We start from the raw sequence: 15,504 nt of genomic DNA, 5'->3' as shown, positions 1-15,504 counted from the left end.
GGTGTCCATGTGTTTCATGCCGGTGCCAGGGGCTGTTTTAGAAATGCGTTTCTTGGACAGAATGAACCTCCAGGACTGACTCGCAGCCCTGCCAGGAGCCCACGCACTCAGGGGAACACCAGGTCATGGGCTGTGGTGCCCGGCCTCCCTCCTGGCCGAACAGGGGCCTGTGGATGGGGCTCCAGGGTGCAAATCCAAGGGCAGAGGGAAAAGTCAGGACCCGCTCCCTTGGGAACAGCCAGGAGACAGCTGTGACCCCACGGGGGCTCCTGAGGGCGGGGCTCAGGGCAGAAGCCCCAGCAATGATGCCTGTGCGGCTCTGAGACCCTCAGTCCCCAGCCCGGAACCCTCCACCCTCTTCATTCATTCGTTCATTCCTTCATTCCTCCCTTCAGGAGGTGTGGGTGCTGGGTGCCCTGTCCCTGCTCCCACGGAGCTTAGCGTGGACACGGAGGCAGGACCAGGGGACGCACGGGTTGTGCTGCCCTGGACGGAGAGACTGGGCTGGCTGGGCGAGCTCTGACTTGGCTCTGGTGTGATGGGAACCCACCGGCGGGTTTGAGCCGCGGCTGCCAGGACAGTTTGGGTTTCAAAAGACCATCCTGGCCAGGGGTGGAGGGTGCAGCCTGGACGCTGCTGGGAGCTCTGGCGGGAGGTGTCTCAGCTGATGAAGCAGGCCAGCTGCACACAGTGGCGGACGGAGGGCCATGCGTCCATGGGGCGGGTGGTCATGGTTGAGATGGCAGAGTGGGCAAGGCGGGCTCAGAGGGAATCACCTGAGAGCAGGACAGAGGCTGCCTCTGTGACAGCTGAGGTGAGCACGCAGGGATGGGAGCCCGGGCTGTGGCCGAGCCAAAGGCCTCCTGATGCTGCCCCCAGCCTGGCGCCCTCCACCCTCTCCATTCGTTCGTTCGTTCATTCATTGATTCGTTCATTCCTCCCTTAATGTTGTGTGGGTGTTGGCATGTGTGTTTGCTGAGCATTTTCTATCTGCCCGGAGGGTCCTACCTGCTGGAGGGTCCTACCTACTGGAGGGTCCTACCTGCTGGAGGGTCCTACCTGCTGGAGGGTCCTGTCTGCCTGGAGGGTCCTACCTGCCTGGAGGGTCCTACCTGCTGGAAGGTCCTACCTGCTGGAAGGTCCTACCTGCTGGAGGGTCCTACCTGCCTGGAGGGTCCTGTCTGCCTGGAGGGTCCTACCTGCCTGGAGGGTCCTACCTGCTAGAGGGTCCTACCTGCCTGGAGGGTCCTACCTGCTGGAGGGTCATACCTGCTTGGAGGGTCCTACCTGCTGGAGGGTCCTGTCTGCCTGGAGGGTCCTACCTGCTGGAGGGTCCTGTCTGCCTGGACGGTCCTACCTGCTGGAGGGTCCTGCCGGGAGCCGGTCCATGCTTGCTATTTCAAGGGACCTGGCATATATGGCATACTGTTCTTAATATGTTTGCTCACCTTCTTGGCACTATGTGTTTTAACCAAGGTCTCTGAGAAAGGTTGTTTCCCCAGGTAGGGATTTTCCCCTGAAGTTAGGGAGGGAATAAAACCTCTTAACTAAGTGCCAGGTGGGTAATTAATCACTTTAACTACAAACAATCATGCTTAAGCTACATAATCTTTACTCCCTGGAATGGAGATAAGAAACGCCCTAACCTTTGAAATAGAGATTGATAGGATTAAAATCAACTGGTATAAATACAGATGTAAGAAGACAGAATGAGGAGAGACAGAAATTGGCACAGAACCTACACAGAACGTTCTCTAGAGGCAGAAGAACTTCGCTGGAGAGAACATGGCAAAAGATCCTGGACAGAAACTGGCCTCAGAACCTAGAGACAGAACCTAGCGAGAGAACATGGCAAAAGATCCTGGACTGAACCTGACTACAGAAATTGGCAAGAGAACCTGACTAGAACCTGGTGACTGAACCTGGCTGGAGAACCTGGACAGAACCTGGCTGGAGAACCTAGCGAGGGAACATGGCTACAGAACCTGGCTGGAGAATCTGGAGAACCTGGCTGGAGAACCTAGCAAGAGACCATGGACACAGAACCTGGCTGGAGATCCTAAGCAGAACCTCTCTGGAGATCGAGACCAGAACTTGGCTGGAGATCCTGGCTAGGCTGCTGATCAACTGAACGCTGTCTCCGTGTTATTCCTTCTCGCCGACTCCGTCTACGCCTTTGGGAACCCCTGGACCCGCTGGGGTTGGACCCCAGCAGGGTCCTACCTGCTGGAGGGTCCTACCTGCCTGGAGGGTCCTATCTTCCTGGAGGGTCCTACCTGCTGGAGAGTCCTTCCTGCTGGAGGGTCCTACCTGCCTGGAGGGTCCTACCCGCTGGAGGGTCCAACCTGCTGGGTCCGACCTGCTGGAGGGTCCTACCTGCCTGGAGTGTCCTACCTGCTGGGTCCGACCTGCCTGGAGGGTCCTACCTGCCTGGAGGGTCCTACCTGCTGGAGGGTCCTACCTGCCTGGAGGGTCCTATCTGCCTGGAGGGTCCTACCTGCTGGGTCTGACCTGCTGTAGGGTCCTACCCGCTGGAGGGTCCTACCTGCTGGAGGGTCCTACCTGCTGGAGGGTCCTACCTGCCTTGAGGGTCCTATCTGCCTGGAGGGTCCTACCTGCTGGGGATCATGAGGCAGCAGCAGAGAGAACCGTGTGCTCTTGGAGGCAACCTTCTGGGTGATAACGGAGAGTAACCGACAGTATAATAACTGAGCCACAGAAGGTGCTGGGAGGGAGGGGAAGGAGGCTCAGCCGGGGTCTGAGGTTGGCCCTCCATTAGGGCATTGGGACGTCACCCAAACCTGAGGGTGACGAGGGGGAGCCTCAGGGTCTAGGACAGCCTGTGAGGGGACGGGGGGGAGGAGGGACAGGAGGCCAGGGCAGACCGGGCCCCACAGGTAACCCACTCTTATTTCTGATAGAATGTGAGGGCCTTTGGGCTACGGGGAGCTGGGGTCTCATATGAGAATTTAAATCTGGGCTCCTGGTGGTGGTGGGGGGATGAGGAGACCCTGCGGTGTGACCCTGGGCTGCTGGCACAGAGACAGCACCTGGAGGGGGGAGCGGGAGTCGGTGGGGACTGGGGGGCACGGGAGTCGGCGGGGACTGGGGGGGAAGGGGCGGGAGTCCATGGGGACTGGGGGGGATGGGGCGGGAGTCGGCGGGACTGGGGGGGATGGGGCAGGTGTCGGCGGGGACTGGGGGGATGGGGCGGGTGGAGCGGCAGCTGTGTGTGCTCTGTCCCTCAGCTGCTGGGGAAGTGGCCCCCGTGTGTTCTCAGCCTCGCTGAGCAGCGTTCAGAGGGTGATTGGATCCCCTCCCTCCCCTCCCACAGGCTCCAGGGCTTTTCCAGCTTCTGGGGGCGCCCACACCCCTGGGCCCCTGGCTGTCCCCCTGGCTGTTCCCCTGGCTGTCCCTGTGGCTGTCCCTCTGACTGTCCCCCTGGCTGTCCCTGTGGCTGACCCCGTGGCTGCTGGCCGCATAGCGAGAAGTGCCAGCTTCTCTCTGTGACGAGGTTGCCCGGCAACAAGAGGAGCCCTTCCAAATCCATGTCCTGACTTACAGGTTCTGGGAACATGCTCATGAAGTGTGCGTGTTGCCTGCAAACTGGCACACATGTGCCTTGTGTGTGTGCCCACATGCGTGCACGTGGGCGTGTGCTGTGGGCAGAGGCATGCTGCATGCGTGCACTGTGCATGTTGCTTCTGTGTGAGCTGTATGTGCGTACACCTCTGTGCACCTGCAGAGTAAGCCTGAACTTGGGTTTGGGTGGATCAGGGCCTCCCAGGGTCCTCCGTGCAGCCCCTGCTGAGTGGGCGCTCAGCACCCTGGTGTCGGGACCGAGGCATGTCCTGAGGGCCGGGACAGAACGGGAGGCGGGTGCAAGGAGCCAGAGCTGTTTATGGGGTAGCCAGTGGGCGGCAGGCGGGGCGCCTGGGTCAGGGCTGGCTCTGCGGGCTGGGGCGGGGCAGTGTTCCTGGACTGGAGGCTTGTGGCTGAGGGGACCTGTGCAAGCGCTGTGAGGGCCCTGGGCGGCTTCCTCAGGCCAGGCGGGTGCCCACGGCCCACTGCCCTCCTGCTGGGGTTTCCCAGCTCCGCACAGTCCCGGGCCGGCTCCAGCGAGCCCCCTGGAAGGGCATCGTTTTGGCACAGCCCAGTGGGGCCGGGTCCCGGCGCTTCACCTTGACGAAGGTGACGAAGCCGCAGTAGAACAGGCTGAGGAGGAAGAGGGCCATGAAGGTGGGCCACAGGGGGCCGGCATCGTCCTGGTCAGCGAAGGCGTCACAGTCCACATCCATGCTCAGGGGGACCCAGAGGGGCGGGGCCAGACCTGGGGAGGAAGTGGGCCAGGTGAGGTCGGTCCTGCAGCCTCTCCCCCCACCCCCCGGCGGCAGTTGCATGCAAGGCAACAGCTCACACAGTCCAGTGCCCACCCTGCCACCCACCGAACAGGCACGTGGCCCGCCTTCCCGTGGCCAGGCCCATGCCCGGCACAGCAGAACCAGGTGGTCACAGCACCAATGGGGCAGGGGAACCAGAATGAAACACGAGCACATAACTCAACACACGTGTGACCAGAGAGTAAGGGAGGCGCTGGCAGTGAGTAGATGCAGATGCACAGGCCCGGCCCTGGCAGCCTGGCCAAGGAGCCTCCCTCAGAAGTGGCCCCTGTGCTCGGCCGTGTGGCCCAGTGGCTGACATCGACCTATGAACCAGGAGGTCAGGGTTCAATTCTCAGTCAGGGCATAGGCCTGTGTGGCAGGCTCCATCCCAGTGTGGTGTGTGCAGGAGCCAGCTGATCGTGATTCTCATCATTGATGTTCCTATCACTCCCTCCCTCCCCCTTCCTCTCTGAAATCAGTAAAAATATATAAAAGCATATAGGGGGAAACAAAGATGGTGGCATAGGTAAACACCAGAAATTGCTGCCTCACACAACCACTTCAAAAATACAACTAAAAGACAAAACGGACATCACCCAGAACCACAGGAAGGCTGGCTGAGTGGAAATTCTACAACTAGAAGGAAAGAGAAAAGCACACTGAGACTCAGAGGAGTTGCGGTGCAGAAGTAAAGTGCAGAGGTACGAGGCGCATGTGGAAAGTGCTGGCAGCTGAGGACGTGATGCACGTGGAAAGGGCTGGCAACTGAGGACACGGTTGTCTTTTTCAGTCGGGATGGAGTCTCAAGCTCCTGACTGCTCTGACCTGCAGTTCTGGGCGAGTCTCTGGGGACCCAGACTCATAAGGGAGAAACTGGACTGTCTGGCATCGGGCAGAACTTGAGGGTGGCTTTCTCTCAGAGGTGCTTGCAGTGATTACCAGGTCACTGAGACCCGGAACCTCTTAGGGTAGGATTGAAGAGCAGCCATAGCTCCTTGCTCCACCCTGTTGATCTCCCGAGACCCTGCCCCACCCAAGCTCTGTGCAGAGGCTTTTGCATATGAAAGGCCTGGCCCTTTGCAATCTGAAAATTACCCGACAAACTGCAGCTAGATCAGAGAAACCCAGAACATCCAAAAGAAGGCCCAAGGCCCCACAGCAGCTTGCATTGCTTCATAGCTGGGCTCCTGCTGGGTAGCCTCAGGCAGAGGCTAAATTAGCACCTCCTTAGAAATCCAAGAGCCAGAGTACCCAGTGGTCAGAGTGGGACCATCCAGATTACAGCTCCTCAGATTCATAAGGGACACACTCAGGGGTCAGACTCAGTGAGCACCAAAGCCCCACTGAAGCAAGTCTGGCCCAAGCAGGGTGTCTCCAGCACAGAAGTTCCACCACTGTATACACAGCTGATTCTCACAGCCAATTGGCCTGGAGGTCAATTCCTCCCAGTGATACCTACATCAATCAAGGCTTAACTACAACAAGACTGTGCACAAAGCCCACAAAGGGGTTGCACCAAGAGTGTCCTCCTCAGGTCATTGGGGAGGCTGAGCCACTGGGCCCTATAGGACACCTAGTACAGAAAGCCACTCTATCAACACAGGGAAGCAACCAAAATGCGGAGACAAAGAAACAGGTCACAAATGACAGAAATGGATGAAAGCAAACTACTGGATATAGAGTTCAAAACCACTCTTTTAAGGTTTTTCAAGAATTTTTTAGAGACCGCCAATAAATTTAGTAAGACTCTTAATAAGTCTAGTGAGACTGTTGATAACTTTAGTGAGACCCTCAAGAAATCTAGTGAGACCCTCAAGGATATGAAAAAAGACCAAGTAGAAATTAAGCATACACTGACTGAAATGAAGAATATTATACAGAGATCCAACAGCAGACTAGAGGATCGCAAGAATCCAGTCAAAGATTTGAAATACGAAGAAGCAAAAAACACCCAACTGGAAAAGCAAAAAGCAAAAAGAATCCAAAAATATGAAGATAGTGTAAGGAGCCTCTGGGACAACTTCAAGCGTACCAACTTCAGAATTATAGGGGTGCCAGAAGAAGAGAGAGGGCAAGATATTGAAAACCTATTTGAAGAAATAATGACAGAAAACTTCCCCTACCTGGTGAAAGAAATAGACTTACAAGTCCAGGAAGCGCAGAGAATCCCAAACAAAAGGAATACAAAGAGGACCACACCAAGACACATCATAATTAAAATGCCAAGAGCAAAAGACAAAGAGAGAATCTTAAAAGCAGCAAGAGAAAGACAGTCAGTTACCTACAAGGGAGTACCCATACGACTGTCAGCTGATTTCTCAACAGAAACGATGCAGGCCAGAAGGGAGTGGCAAGAAATATTCAAAGTGATGAATGCCAAGAACCTACAACCAAGATTACTTTATCCAGCAAAGCTATCATTCAGAATTGAAGGTCAGATAAAGAGCTTCACAGACAAGCAAAAGCTAAAGGAGTTCATCACCACCAAACCAGCATTATATGAAATGCTGGAAGGTATTCTTTAAGAAGAGGAAGAAGAAAAAGGAACTCCTACCATTTGCCACAGCATGGATGGAACTAGAGAGCATTATGCTAAGTGAAATAAGCCAGTCAGAGAAGGATAAATACCACATGATCTCACTCATTTGTGGAATATAATGAACAACATAAACTGATGAACAAGGACTGATCCAGAGATGGAGAGGCATTGATTGGAATGTCAGGCCTTGGAGGGAAGGTAGGGGAGGGTGGGGGTAAGGGGGAAAGATCAACCAAAGGACTTACATGCAAGCATATAGGCCTAACCAATGGACACGGACAATGGGGGGGGGGGTGTGAGGGCATGAGCGGGGGGGGGGGACGGTTTAGGGGGTAATGTGGGGATAAGGACACATATGTAATATCTTAATCAATAAAAAATATATTAAAAATAATTTGCTAACACGGTTCACGCGTCCTTGGCATGAGAACCCACCAAGGCTAGCACCCTTTGGAAAAAAAAAAAAAAAAAGAAATGCTGAAAGGTATCCTGTAAGAAGAGGAAGAAGAAGAAAAAGGTAAAGATACAAATGATGAACAACAAATACACATCTATCAACAAGTGAATCTAAAAATCAAGTGAATAAATAATCTGATGAACAGAATAAACTGATGAATATAATAGAATCAGGAGCATAGAAAGGGCATGGACTGACTATTCTCAGGGGGGAAAGGGGTGTGGGGGATGCTGGAACAGAATGGACAAAAATCATGCACCTATGGATGAGGACAGTGCGGGGGAGTAAGGGCAGAGGGTGGGGTGAGAACCTGGTGGAGGGGAGCTATGGGGGGAAAAAAGAGGAACAACTGTAATAATCTGAACAATAAAAATTTAATTAAAAAAAAGAAAAAAAGAGAGGAGGGAAAAAAATAGCAGCATATATTTGAAAGTGGCAGTTGTGATGAGCTGTGGAAGATGAGATGTTGCCAACCAGACAAAGAGTGGAGGGAACAGCATTCTAAGCAGAAGGAACAGCATTCACGGATGCCCTGTGTTGGGAGAGCCTGGCCAGGAGGACGGAGGGGCCCGTGTGGCTGGCGTGGGGACCTGGGATGTGTGGGGGGCTGGAGGCCAGGCCTTGATGGTGGCTGGACGAGTGGCAGGGCTGAGAGTCAGGACACGTGCCCGGGTGGGAATGTGGCATCGTCATCCCACTGGATTGGGAGGGGGATTTGCCCAGCCCTGGGCCGGGTGCCCGGGCCGGGCAGGAGGTGGGCTGGGAGCCAGCACGCAGGGCAGGCACGGGGCCCGCTGTGGGTGGCGTGGGTGCGGGAGGTGGGCCGGCACGAGTGAGCGCCAAGGCTTGGCAGTCTGGCAGCTCCAACAATAAAAAGCGGGTACAAGGTTGCTTCTCATTTTATTCTTTGAGTAATTAGTAATTAATTCCTAGCGTATGCTCCAAACTCAGGGGTCCTCGGCGAAATGGAGGTTTAAGGAACAGCGGTCCGTCGCCATGGAGACTGAGAGCCACTGGGGAGCCAGGCCGGGGCCCGGGGCCTGGGGACCGGATCCCTGGTGACCAGCCCGGCAGGCGAGGCCGTCTCCGCAGCCCCGTGCAGCCTGTGGCGCTGTGGACACCGAGCACAGGCCAGCGGGTGAGCGCTGGGCCGACTGGAGGGTGTCCTGCTCGCTCCCTGGCCCAGCGTGCCCACCCCGTCCTGCGGTGGCCAGGGGGGCGAGGACGGGCCAGGGTCTGGGTGCCGTGCCTGGCAGGGTGGCCTGGCAGGAAGCTCAGAGGGGAGGGTGAGCCCCGGGCGCTGTCAGCCCCACCCCGCGGGTCCCTGTCCCCTCCACAGTCAGCATGGGGTCCGGCCCTCCCTTCTGGGTGCACCTGGCTCCCAAGGTGCTGGCCGTGGTCTGGGACGGGTTCTGGGACCCTGGGGGCCTGGGGAGGTTCGGACATCCCTGGGGGGACAGCGTCAGCAGTGACCACCCCGTGTCCACCCCGGGGAAGGCCCAGCTCCGTGTCCAGTGACGGGTGTGTCTTCACAGGAAGTGGCTGCTCCTTGGGACCTGGTGGGGGCGACCCCTGCTGCCCGCCCTCCTGGACCAGCACGCAGTGAGGGGACACCGGGAATGGGTGGGAGGAACAGGTGTCAGGTCACCCAAATCCCTGAGTGTGGGGACAGCGAGTGCAAACTCCAGATACCCAGTCAGCCGGGTGGGGCTGTCCGGGGGGCGGCACAGACCGCTGGCCGCTGCCCGGCCTGCCCTCCCCCAGCCCTGTGCCGGGGGTGCCTCACCTGCAGCGTCCAGGCTCCAGCTGGCATTGAGCAGCCTGCCCGAGGCCGTGTGCCTGACCTCACACGTGTAGGTGGCCGGCGCGGGCCCGGGGGCGGCCGGGACCCTCAGGACACTCCAGGTGCGGAACGTGCTGCTTCCAGGCTCGGCTGTGGGCGCCGCGGTGGCAAACCAAGAGGAGTCCACCTGGCGTGGACCCTCCTGCCAGGTGAGGAGCAGCTCCGGGGGCCAGAAGCCCGACACCTCGCACAGGAGCCAGGAGGCCGCCCCGGGAGAGGCGTGGGCGCCCGGCGTGGCCAGGACCCGGACGGCGAGGCTGCTGGGCGGTGTGGCAGCTGCGGGGAGAAGCCCGGTCGTGCCCGGATCATGGGACGGCGCTGGAGGACGCGTGTCCTTGTGGCCGGAGGTGGCCGGAAGGGCTGTGGAGAGAGGACATGTGAGGCCCCTGGCCCGTCCCTTCCCTGCTCCCCCTGCTGCGTGCCCCCAGGGACTGGCCTCGGAGAAAGGGTCCAGCATCCCAGCTTCTGGCTGGGACCCGGGCCGGAGTCAGGGGCGTGGTGGCCGGATCCCTCGTGACCCCTGGGTTCAGGGGGTCAGGGGGCCGTGCCGGAGGAAGTGGGTGGGTGAGGTGGGTCGCCTGCTGGTCCGCCCGTGGTCGGGCTGTGGCCTCTCGTGCCCCAGCTGTGAGGTGTGGGTCTGAGCCCCACCCCGGCCACGTCGTCCCCGTGTCGGTGCCCGGAGTGCGTTCTGGTTCTGGTGGGACCCCGTTGGCCTGGTGGCCGTGACCGACTGCCAGGTGCTCGAGGACCATGCGTACGGCAACCCCTCCTATGGCTCAGGGTGTGGACAGCCAGGAGGTGAACGGGCCACAGGCTGACAGCAGGCCAGGAGCACCCTGCTTGTAAAGGGACACGCCATGGCTGGTGTGACTCCGTGGATAGAGCATCAGCCCACAGACTGAAAGGTCCCGGGTTCGATTGCAGTCAAGGGTATGCACCTTGGTTGCTGGCTCAGTCCCGGCACTGGCTTGGGTACGTGGGGAAGGCATCAATCGATGTGTCTCTCTCATATCAATGTTTCTCTCCCTCTGTCTCTCCTCCCTTTCACTCTCTCTAAAAATCAATGGAAAAAATATCCTCGGGTGAGGATTAACAAAAAAATAAAAACAAAAAGGTAAAGGCCACAGTGACAGTGTCTCTGTCCATCTGGAACTGGAGGGACCCTCCCCAGGGTGTTTCTGGAGGCACGCACACCGTGAGAGCGGTGTGGGCGTTGAGACCGCCGTGGGGCACCACAGGCCAGGGCTCCCTAGGTCTTCCCAGAGCATCCCTGCGGCACTGGCCACCCTCTCAGAGCATGAGGACCCTCTCCTGACCGGCAGCCCCTGGGTGCACCACCCCGACCCCAGCGTGCAGGGGGCGTCCTGGGTTTCTGGGAGGGTCAGGGGGTCGGGTTCTGCACCCCTGGCTGCTCTGGCAATGAGTCCCCACAAAAAGCCTACAGGACAAGCTCATGTCTCAGCCAGGCCCACAGGGCAGGTGTGTCCGGTGCTGGCCCGTGGCCCTCCTCGTCCCCTGTGCTCCCTGCGGTGTGACCCGTAGGGTCCTGGTGCCTGAGGGGCCAGGGCGGCACTCAGCCTAGGGCCTGGCACATGGCAGGTGCTCAGTAACCGTAAGTTCAGGCCCCTGTCCTTCCTGACCAGAATGTGACTGAAGACTCCCAGGAGAAGTCATGGCGGCTGCCTGAAGGAGGCAGCCAAAGGCATGGACAGGCGGGTAGGGGTGTGCTGGCAGAGGGGCTCCTCACCTGGGGCTCTGGTCGTGGTGGTGTCGGGGGTGAGTTTCTCTGAGAAAGGTGACATGTGGGTCACGGAGGTGGCCAGCTCAGCCTCGTCCTTCAGGGTTTTCCAAGATGCTGAAATCAGAGGGGCAGTGGGCAGCTGAGGTCAGTGAGCATTGTGGACGCAGGGGGGACAGGCTGCTGGGTGGACAGGAAGACATGGGTAGGGCAGGGGAGGGTGTAGGGAGGGGCCGGGTTTGGGCTGCTGCCTCCAGCACTCTGGGGACAGGGGTGGAAGGGACTGGGTTCCAATGCTGGAGCTGGAGCGGCTGAGGGCAGAGTGGGGGGTAGGGAGCGAGCTGCTGTGAGGGGTGGCTGGGTGCCCATCGGGGCCCAGTCCCTGCTTTGGTCCTTGAGGTCATCCCCTGGAAGGTGCTGGGACATGCTGGAGGCCCCTCACCTGGCCACTGGAAGGTCTTGGACATGTGATTGGTGCTGCAGTTGTATGGGACAGGCTTCCAGGCGAAGGTTTGGTAGAAGAGGTAGGGGACCCTCTTCTCAGAGTTTCCCATCACAGAGTAATTTGCGGGCAGCTTCTGTGCTCCTATGTGCCATGTGGCTGAGTTGGACCCCGTCACCAAGCAGGCCAGGGTCACGGACCCGCCTTCTTTTGGGGCCTTGCACTCCAGGACCATGGGGAGCACAGCAGGCATATCTGGAAGACAGACAGATGGTGCTTCAGAGGCCAGGCACTGCCCAGGGCACAGGGCAGCATGGGAGAGAGAGGCCTGGTCCTGGGGGGCCTGGCAGAGCCCTGGAGGGGAGGCCAGACAAACCCCGATCCCCTTGCTCTAGGCATCTCCTGTTCTAACCCACCCCATGGAGCCACTGGGGGTGGGGGGTACCCACTTCAGGATGTGCCCAGGGTGATGGGCCTGAGGGCCCCCTCTGCCCGGCAGGGCAGGCACAGCATGGCTGGACTGTGTGCCATCACATGAGCAGCCGTGAGGTCAGCCCTTCCTGTCCCCAACTCCTGCCTCCAAGGGCTCTGCTGCTTGGGACCCGCCTGCTGGGGACTTTGGTCTCAGAGGGGGTGTTCAGCACTGTCCTGGGGGAGGTGGGACACATGGCTCTATCAGCCAATGTGCAGGCAGGTGCCACCCTGCACATGCTTCAGGCCTGGACCCTTGCAGGGCTGTCACTCATGGACAGTGGGTTCTGGGACTGGCAGCTCCCTGTTGGGTTGGCTCACAGCTTCCTCGTCCTTTCTGGGGGGACCTGGGTGACCAAGTTGGATGGGCCCACGTGGGGCCCTGAGGGCACTGCTCTATCTTATTTTCATGGCGCCTTTTCTCCCAGCCCCCACCTCCTCCCACGTTCCTGCTTCCATATTGTCTGTCAGTACTGGGACAGGGCCACAGGTCCCTGTGCTCTAACTGGCATGCAGGCTGTCGGGCTGGGCCCTGGCACCGTGCCCTTTCTGAGGGTCCCCTTATGGCAGAGCCCACCACCCTGCTCTCCCAAGCATCTGGTGACCCTGTTCACATCTTTTCCTGGGCTTTATCAGCAGGGCTATCTCATCTCCCCATGAAGTAACGAGGTCCTCTTGGAGTCAGGTAGCTCCAAATCCCATAGGACTTTGTCCTCACAGGAGGGGAACTTGGACACAGAGACACGCACAGGAAGAGGCCACGCATGGAGAAAGCCCTACAAGAGGACATCAGCAGCTCCCACAGCAGCAATGGGGAGGGCCTGGACACCCCCTTACAGTCTGGGACCCCGGGCCTGTGACCCTTGACCTCGACTCCCAGCCTCCAGGTCTGAGACAGTGAATTTCTGCTATTCAATCCCACAGGTCTATGGGACTGTGGTACATCTGACTGTAGAAAATAAATGTGGACTGCAATGCCCGAAGTGGGGTGTGATGTTACCAATACCCAGGAGTGTTGTCGTGGCTTTAGAACTGGGTGGTGAGTGGATATCTGGAAGATCTGAGGTGAGGGTTAGAAAAACCCAAACTGGGGAGCATTTGGGTTCTTGCTTTCCAGCATTCTTGTCATTTGGGCTCAAATAAATTCTTATAAAAATTGTCTACAGAGGGGGCATTGGAAGATGGTGGTGCAGTAGGGGGATCTTTCTCCCACCTCCTCCCAGAATCTAACTGGAATTGAAACTAAATTGGAGAATATTCATCCTGAAATACCAGATGAAGACTGGCTGGCGAGGAGACTTTTAAGCAAGGAAGGGGAGAAACCAACTTAAGACTGCACCTGTACAACAGCTCAGACGATGTGGTCATGGTTGAGCCTCACAGTTTGCCAGCCTGAGAGGAGATCCTGACCACAAATGGGACAACAATAATCAAGATACAATTACAACAGAAAAGCCCAAATAACACACTAAAGGGTCACTCCTAGAGCATCCATCTCAGAGTTCAAGGAGACAGCACCATCTGGGTCACACAGGATATATGCTACAAAAGGCAACACCACAAAGACTGGGAGTTGTAGCAGGTATATCTAATACATAGAAACAAAGAGACAACTAAAATGGGGAAACAAAGAAACAACCCCCAAATGGAAGAAAATGAGGAATCTTCAGAAAAAGACCTAAATGAGATGGAGGTAAGCAATTTGTTAGGCATAGAGATCAGAGTAATGGTTATAAGGATGCTCAGGAATTTAGTAGGAACTACAAGGAACTTAGTGGGAACTACATCAACATGACAAAGAACATAGAAACCATGAATAAGAACCTGCCAGAAATGAAAAATAGTATATCCAACATAAATAATACACTGGAAGGAATTAAAAGCAGGCTTGATGACTCAGAGGATCGAATCAGTGATTTGGAAGACAAGGTAGGAGAAAACATTCAATTAGAGCAGCAAAAGGGAAAAACGACTTAAAACACTGAGGAGAGTTTAAGGGGACTTTAGGTCAACATGAAATGGAATAACATCTGCATCATAGGGGCGTGAGAGAGAGAAGAAAGTGAGCAAGGGATAAAGAATCTGTTTGAAGGACTCGTGACAGAAAACTTCCCTAACCTGGTGAAGGAAAAAGCCACACAGGTTCAGGAAACAGAGTCCCAATCGAGATGAACACAAAATGACCCATACCAAAACATATTATAATTAAAATGGCAAACATTAAAGGCAAAGAGAGAATTTTAAGAGCAGCAAGTGAGAGATAGTCAATTACCTGCAGGGTAGCTACCATAAGGCTCTCAGTCTATATCTCAGCAGAAAAACTACAGACAAGAAGGTAAAGTATTCAAAGTAATGAAAAGCAAGGATCTGAAACAAAGACTACTCTATCCAGCATGATTATCATTCAAAATTGAAGGTGAAATAAAGAGCTTCCCAGACTAAAAAAAGACTAAAGGAGTTTATTACCACCAAACCAGCATTGCAAGAATGCTAAAGGACCTGGTGCACATTGAAAGGAAATTATTAGGAGAAATATTTAATATCACTATTCACCCTTTCTCTATAATAGAAGTGTCAACCAAATTCATGATTGACAATGACAGATCAAAACACACGCATGCAATTGGTGCCAGTGAGAGCTTTATATGTATCACGCATGTGGAAGTCAACTTAGCCTTTTATATCCTATCTAATAAAAGAGAAAATGCAAATTGACCACAACCCCGACACCCTTCCCATTGGCTAATCAGCAGGATATGCAAATTAACTGCCAACCAAGATGGCGGCCAGCAGCCATGCAGCTGAAGCGAACAGGAGGCTTCCTTGCTCCAGTGACGGAGGAAGCTAACATTCCCGGCCGGCCACTACCAGCCTCTGAGCTGCACTCTAAGCAACTATATTGCAATTATAGAAGCTAAACAAGCTCCAGAGACCTGCTTTCAGCCAGCTTCGGCCTTAGAGCTTAGAGCTGCTGTGATGGCAACAGAGTTTCAATTATAGAAGCCAAACAGACCCAGAAACCTGCTTTCAGCCCTCAGAGCTGGAGCTGGCTCTCAGCTCCAGTGACAGCTATAGAAGGTAAATAAATCCCAGAATAAAAAAAGAAAAAGAAAAAAAGGAGAGGCTGGGAGCTTAAGTTGCCCTCCAGCCTGAAAACAACTCTCAGGCCCTCACCCAGACTGGCCAGGCAACCCAGTGGGGACCCCCACCCTGAAGGGGGTGTGACCAGCTGCAAACAGCCTTCAGCCCATCATCCAGGCTGGCCAGACACCCAAGCAGGACCCCCACCCTGATCCGGGACACTTTCAGGGCAAACCAGCCGGCCCCCACCCATGCACCAGGCCTCTATCCTATACTACAGGCAGGGTGGGACAGCGCGAGCTGCCATCCAGGCCCCATGTGTAGCCCTGGGCAGCGGGGCATAAGCCTCACCCCCAGCCAGGACCCCCGTGTGCCATCTGAGCCCCCAGCTGGGACCCTCATGCAGCTTAAGCCCTGCACTGCTAAGCCCCGCCCCCAGCCAGGACCCTATGACTATTGGAGAGCAGGAAAGTGCTGTTGGGCCCTGGGTCGCTGTGGTGATCCGGCCATTGGTAAGTAGAAAAGTGTGGCCTGTAGGCAGCCCCCAGCTG

The 15,504-nt window shown here is 56.4% G+C and overlaps 1 protein-coding gene and 1 gene segment (V, D, J or C); both read right to left on the bottom strand.

The window, feature by feature from the left end:
* LOC308526227 (immunoglobulin alpha-2 heavy chain-like) overlaps positions 1 to 15,504 on the bottom strand; it is a 175,055-nt gene that overhangs the window by 51,230 nt on the left and 108,321 nt on the right. The window lies entirely within an intron of this gene.
* On the bottom strand, positions 3,883 to 11,650 carry LOC308526247 (Ig delta chain C region membrane-bound form-like). The segment is given in 4 exons: positions 11,402 to 11,650; positions 10,969 to 11,076; positions 9,165 to 9,581; positions 3,883 to 4,330 (listed from the first exon to the last, which is right to left on the bottom strand).

Source organism: Myotis nattereri, assembly GCF_964212035.1.
Source record: "Myotis nattereri genome assembly, chromosome: 1".
Lineage (NCBI taxonomy): Eukaryota > Metazoa > Chordata > Mammalia > Chiroptera > Vespertilionidae > Myotis > Myotis nattereri.
This window is presented reverse-complemented; position numbering and strand designations above follow the sequence as displayed.